General features: G+C 40.3%; 1 pseudogene; it reads left to right on the forward strand.

The window, feature by feature from the left end:
• Positions 1 to 580: 580 nt before the first annotated feature.
• Positions 581 to 4,800, forward strand: LOC103220999 (large ribosomal subunit protein uL2-like; annotated as a pseudogene).
• The last annotated feature ends 2,568 nt before the right edge of the window (positions 4,801 to 7,368 follow it).

The raw sequence follows: 7,368 nt of genomic DNA on the forward strand, positions 1-7,368 counted from the left end.
TCCATGTTGGTCAGGCTGGTCTCGAACTCCTGACCTCAGGTGATCCACCCGCCTCAGTCTCCCAAAGTGTTGGGATTACAGGCATGAGTCACCACACCTGGCCCCAACCTCTGTTAAATTTTTTTATGGTGTTTAACTATGCCTTCCTTCCTCATGTTCCTTTCCCAAAGTGTTTATCAGAATCCATCCAAGCCCAGGCAATGTCTTTTAAAGATACAGGCGTATTTTCATTGCATGTCACAAGCCATTAAATCAGTAGAGACGCATTTAGTTTTGTTACACCTTAATTACTGAATTGCCAAGAGCTACTGATGGAAGCTTTATACCTAACTTACATATTTCCTCAAGACACTGTGTTTGGGCTAATGCCAATTTACGTTTCAAAAGAAGAAAAAACAGAAGTGCCATAGGAGACCGGAATTTCCTCCATGAGTTAATTTTCGGAAGAGACACTACAAAGTGCAGTCATTTTAACTCAGAGACTCCACCTTTCTTGTAAAACACATGTACCTAAGTGTACTAGTAAAATCTGCCTGGGCCCGGGGCCAGATCATTAAAGCTTTCAGTAGACACCGGGCCCATGTCTAATGGAACTGGTTTCACAACTAAAGACACTAAATATCATAATCAGGTAATAATAAGGTTCACCTTAACCTTGACCATTTAAACTCTAGAATTATTAACCTTTTAAAAGAGTAACATAATAAAAAGTCTGACATATTTTTGCAAACAACATGTTAACTCCAGTTTGATTGAGCTGGAATCTGACTATTTTCAACAGCTGGTGAGAAAGCTTATCAAGTCTTATACCCCTTCCTGATATGAAGATCCAGAGACAACATGTGTTTATTTCTACAGCCATAAAATAAAAGGCAAATGCAAACAAAGAAAGGAGAGGCACGCTGATAGGTGAGATCATCATATTTAGAAACTCAAGGAGTGCTGAAGATCAAAAGTAGATTATAGCCAGGCACCAGAATATAACCTGATCAGGGAGAGATGGCGGGCAGAGGAAGACTCTATGAATGGATTATCATTAAGAACTACAGTCTTTTACAGGCTAAGAAAAAGCAATGAGGACAATGTTTACTTAGTTTTTCAAACTGCTGAGTGAGTTTTATTATAGTTGCTAAATCAGTCTGAAGAATGGAATTTCAACATAAATTGCTAAATATTTATTATTTATTGCTAAAATAAATATGTTTGGTGGGTAGCCAGAAACGTACGGGCTGATTCCACATATAGGGTTTTCCTTCATTTTCTATTCTCTTGGTATTTTATTTTTCATGAGAATAGTACCAGAGGTTAGAAAAGAGGACTTATTATCCTGCATCCTGCCTTCTAGGTGCCTTATTTGACCTCTAGCATGAGCATTCAAAGTCCAGTGTAGTATTTTGGTACATCTATCAAATAATCAACATGAAATACTGTGAGTGTAATTGCTAAAGAAGTGGTTATAGGAGGCAGTGATGAGCTATTTCTGATGAGCAGAAATAGCATTTTAAAAGATAGAGAGAAAACATCTGAGCTTTCCCCAAACCTTGTATTTCTGTGTGGAAGCTTAAGGAAGTCATATTAACCCTCAGATACTCAGGTTTTACCATCATATAGTAGGAGGCTAGAGTACCTCTCTGTATTCTTTCACTTCCAACTTTCAACAATTCAGACTAATGCACTGAAGAATTCAGTGTATTTTTATGGGTAAAAATTGCCCCCAGGTGTGGCAGACTGCCACGGTTACTACTTGAGACTGTCACTACGGCAGTTACTACTGTTACTACTTGAGACCGTCATTACGAGACTGAATGAAGCGGGACTAACCTAGAAATGAAAACTTAAGACAAAAGAAACTGTTTTAAAGGCAGGGGCCAGGGGAAGAAGAAAAGGGCTCCCTGCTCCTAGTGAGCAAAGGCAGACGTCCTGAGCTTCTACAGCCCTTCCTGTTTATTGGTTAGAAAGAGCAGGGAGGGGCCGGGCGTGGTAGCTCACGCCTGTAATCCCAGCATTTTGGGAGGGCGAGGCAGGTGGATCACGAGGTCAGGAAATCAAGACCATCCTGCTTAACACGGTGAAACCCCATCTCTACTAAAAATACAAAAAATTAGCCGGGCACGGTGGCGGGTGCCTGTAGTCCCAGCTACTTGGGAGGCTGAGGCAGGAGAATGGGGGGAACCCGGGAGGCAGAGCTTGCAGTGAGCCGAGATGGCGCCACTGCACTCCGGCCTGGGCGACGGAGAGAGACTCCGCCTCAAAAAAAAAAAAAGAAAGAAAAAGCGGAGAGGAGGCGGTAACAATTGGTCAGCTGCTTAATTGATCACAGATTCACATTATTGCTAACAGACTTCAGATGTGCCTAATCACAAGAAACACTTGTGCCTGGGTCGTGACTGCCCTCAGCATTCCTCTGGGCGGCAGACACAGTTTGTCAGTTTGCCAACATCCTGCTTTCGTGAGAAGCAGTTTGCTGTTTTACTCATAGAGCCTCCAGTGGTAAACCGAGTTGATCATGACCCTCATTCCTTCAGCCTTCGACACCCAGGAGTACACATTTTAAAACCTGAGATTTGGGTTTTCCCGATCTAGTGGGTAGATAAAAATAAAAGACTGAAAGCACCACTATTGTTAAATATTTCTGGGAGTTATATTTATTTTTATTTTTTTAATTTTAATTTTTAATTTTTATAGCTACATAGTAGGTGTGTATATTTATGGGATACATGAAGTGTTTTGATACGGTCATGTAATTCATAATAACCACATCATGGAGAACAGGATATCCATCCCCTTACACACAATCTTATTATACTCTTTTAGTTATTTTTAAATATACGATTAAATTATTGTTGACTATTGTCACCTGTTTTGCTATCAAATAGTAGGTCTTATTCATGCTTCCTAACTACAACTATTACTAACTATAATGGGAGTTAAATTTATAGAGTCAATTTAGAGGTTAATTTGACATCCGTTGCTAAAATTGAGAATATATAAACCTTGTGGGTCAGCTCTCCCACATCTAGGAGCAGTATAAAGTAGTAAAGCATAAAGTCTCAGGCAGAAGCTCCTGAGTTTGAACTGTAGGCCTACAAGCATGTGGCCTGGGATGCTACTTTTAGCGTCTCCATGTCAGTTTCCTCGTCTGTAAAACAGGGATTGCAATAAAACGCCATCAAGGGATGGTAAGGGCTAAATAAGATAATACATATGTTTTAAAGAGCTTAGAAATGTACCAGGAATAATGTAGCTACTTAGTGAATGGTAGCTATTACCCTAACTGCTGTTATTACGGGTTGAGTATCCCTCATTCAAAGTGCTTGGGACCAAAGGCATTCTGGATTTCAGATTTGTTCAGATCGTGGAATATTTGCGTTATAACAGTTCAGCATCCCAAATTTGAAAATCCCAAATCCAAAATGTTCCAAGGAGCATTTCCTTCTAATGTTATGTCAGTGCTGAAAAAGTTTTGGGATAGGTGTAGCAAACCACCATGGCACACGTTTACCTATGTAACAAACCTGCACATTCTGCACATGTATCCCAGGACCTAAAATAAAATAAAAATTTTTTTAAAAGTTTTGGATTTTGAAACATTTTGAATTTTGGATTTTCAGATTAGGGATACTCAATCTGTATTATTATTATTATAGATAATGGTGTGAACCTATTCACAGAATACGTGTTTAAGGATTTTCATTTAACAAAACTTTTACTGAAAATACAAAAAATAATCAGCTAAATTACTACCAGTAATGGAATGTAAGGTAGGAAGGTAACAGAAGATGAATAGTTAATACGTGATACTAACTGTCTCAAACCCAGCCATGGGGACATAACTGGAAACAGAAAGAAATGGAGATGCCACTGAGAAATTTATGGAGGAGTTTTAGGAACACTTGGAGAATAAGAAGGTGATTCTCAGCATGTATAGAAAAATGACAACTTGGAGCAAAAGGTTTGGTGCCAAAAATAGGGAGAGAGAAAGGTCAGGGACGTTGATTTATTTTTGCATTGCTTTTATTGCTAAATGTTCTGAAAGGATCATTTCCTGCCCCATGACAAAAAAATGCTCCTTCAGCACCAGCCAGGGTCTCCATGGAAATCACAATGGAAAGTAGATCAATCAAATTCAACAAGAGAGGGACTTGTCATTGCAAGTCTCAGTTGATTGTGGGAAGAGGTCACATTTTGTGGAGGGCTTTAGAGACAGAGTCTTTAAAAAAATTCTTGTTACATTTTCAAATTATGAATTGAAATTCTACCACCATCATTATAAAATATTAAACCTCATTTTAATATGAAATAGTAAAATGCTGCCCAGCTCAACATTGGCGATGTTCTCTCTGTGGGCACCATGCCTGAGGGTACGATCATATGCTGCTTGGAGGAGAAGCCTAGAGACCATGGCAAGCTGACCCAGGCATCAGGGAACTGTGCGAGGGTTATCTCCCACAACCCTGAGACCAAGAAGACCCGTATAAAGCTTCCCTCTGGCTCCAAGAAGGTTACCTCCTCAGCCAACAGAGCTGTGGTTGGTGTGGTGGCTGGAGGTGGCCAAATTGACAAACCCATCTTGAAGGCTGGCCGGGCACACCACAAATATAAGGCAAAGAGGCCACAAGTATGGGGTGGGGTGTGAACATGAACCCTGTGGAGCATCATTTTGGAGGTGGCAGCCACCAGTACATCGGCAAGCCCTCCACCATCCGCAGAGATGCCTCTACTGGCCAAAGTGAGTCTCATTGCTGCCCACCAGACTGGATAGTCTGGGGAACCAAGATCAGGAAGCAGAAAGAGAACTAGTGCTGAGGGGCTCAATAAAGTTTGTCCTTATGCCATCAAAAGAGAGAGAGAGAGAAAGAAGAAAGAAGCTGTGAATCATGTTAATCAGTTCTAAATCATGAAAAACTGTCTTTTGTATTTTTTTTCTGAGGAGAAACCTGCAATCTAAGATTGAATTTGTACATGTATTTACATTTCCATCCCCCTCTCTTTACTAAGTGCCTACAGTAGGCATAGCAAGCAGCATACAACGTATCTTACCATAGAGCGGATAATGTCTACATTGACATATCTGATTCAATATCTGACATCTAAAAGTATGGCCTATATCTTGACTACCCTAAAACTTTCATTGTGGATATTAGATGAGATCTCTGTGATCTATTAATTTCTTTTTTTTTTTTTTTTTGAGATGGAGTTTCACTGTCGCCCAGGCTGGAGTGCAGTGGTGCCATCTCAGCTGACTGCAGTCTCCACCTCCTGGGTTCAAACAATTCTCCTGCTTCAAGCTCCAGAGTAGCTGGGATTGCAGGCACCTGGCGCCACACCCAGCTAATTTCTGTATTTTGGGTAGAGATGAGGTTTCACCATGTTGGCCAGGCTGGTCTTGAACTTCTGACTTCAAGTGAACCTGCCTGCCTTGGCCTCCCCAAAGTGCTGGAAGTACAGGCGTGAGCCACCACTCCTGGCCTGGGATCAATTAATTTCTGACAATACTTTTAATCCTCTGCCAATGTTCCGAATCCATGGGAGAGTAAAGTGAGTAAACACTTGATTTTATTTAAGCAGTTAATCAAGGCCGGACATGGTGGCTCACACCTGTAATTCCAGCCCTGTGGGAGGCAGAGGTGGGTGGATCACGTGAGGTCAGGAGTTTGAGACCAGCCTGGCCAACATTGTGAAATCCCATTTCTACTAAAAATGTGAAATTAGCGGGGTATAGTGGCACATGTCTGTAATCCCAGCTACTCAGGAAGCTGAGGCAGGAGAAATCGCTTGAACCCAGGAGGCAGAGGTTGCAGTGAGCCAAGATCATGCCATTGCACTCCAGCCTGGGCAACAAGAGGGAAACTCCATCTCAAAAAAAAAAAAAAGAAAAGTTAATCAAAATATTTGGAAAAACATTTATCATCAAGTGTAAAAGGCCCTGGTTACCTGTTTCTACTGACAAGGACAACCCCAGCTACAAGGAACCATTTATTTATGCTGTGTGTTGATTTACGAATAGGAAACTGGTAATAAATTATTCAAAAATTTTTTTCTGGAAAATGACAGGAAAGAGATAGGTGAATCTTTCCTTGTTAAATTAGTTGCCTTTTAAAGAGAAAAGAGACTCCCAATTTTTCGGTGCAGAACCTAGCAGTTAATAAGGCAGAATCATCATCTTGAAAGTCAATAAATAATTCTATAAAACAACCATAACTTATTCATGGTGATGTCTTAAGCATGATTAATAAAGACTAATTTGATTTGGAAGAAATAGGTGGGCGTTAGAGGGAAAGAAGGGAAAATGAGATTTTCTGTATGGGACAAATAACACTCAGATGGAACCTAATACTGGAAAACTTTAGAAATTATTCATTGTTTTCTTGTTCATTTGTGTGTTTTCTTCTGTATTTCCAGAACTCAGAAACAAAAAAATTTGCTTTAGACAACTTCATTTTGATAACTCAAAGCCTTACTTTTTTTTTTTTTTTTTAATTTATTTATTATTGTTAAACTTCAAGTTGTAGGGTACATGTGCACAACGTGCAGGTTTGCTACATATGTATACTTGTGCCATGTTGGTGTGCTGCACCCATCAACTCGTCATTTACATCAGGTATAACTCCAATGCAATCCCTCCCCCCTCCCCCCCTCCCCATGATAGGCCCCGGTGTGTGATGTTCCCCTTCCCGAGTCCAAGTGATCTCATTGTTCAGTTCCCACCTACGAGTGAGAACATGCGGTGTTTGGTTTTCTGTTCTTGTGATAGTTTGCTAAGAATGATGGTTTCCAGCTGCATCCATGTCCCTACAAAGGACACAAACTCATCCTTTTTTTATGGCTGCATAGTATTCCATGGTGTATATGTGCCACATTTTCTTAATCCAATCTGTCACTGATGGACATTTGGGTTGATTCCAAGTCTTTGCTATTGTGAATAGTGCTGCAATAAACATACGTGTGCATGTGTCCTTATAGCAGCATAATTTATAATCCTTTGGGTATATACCCAGTAATGGGATGGCTGGGTCATATGGTACATCTAGTTCTAGATCCTTGAGGAATCGCCATACTGTTTTCCATAATGGTTGAACTAGTTTACAATCCCACCAACAGTGTAAAAGTGTTCCTATTTCTCCACATCCTCTCCAGCACCTGTTGTTTCCTGACTTTTCAATGATTGCCATTCTAACTGGTGTGAGATGGTATCTCATTGTGGTTTTGATTTGCATTTCTCTGATGGCCAGTGATGATGAGCATTTTTTCATGTGTCTGTTGCAAAGCCTTACTTTTATCTCTTCCTGCTCTTTTTTCCATAGCCTTTCTTTCTCAATGAAACAAATATTTATTGCACACATATATTATATCAGAAGTTTGCAAGAA

This window comes from Chlorocebus sabaeus, chromosome 2 (assembly GCF_047675955.1).
Source record: "Chlorocebus sabaeus isolate Y175 chromosome 2, mChlSab1.0.hap1, whole genome shotgun sequence".
NCBI classification, from domain to species: Eukaryota; Metazoa; Chordata; class Mammalia; order Primates; family Cercopithecidae; genus Chlorocebus; species Chlorocebus sabaeus.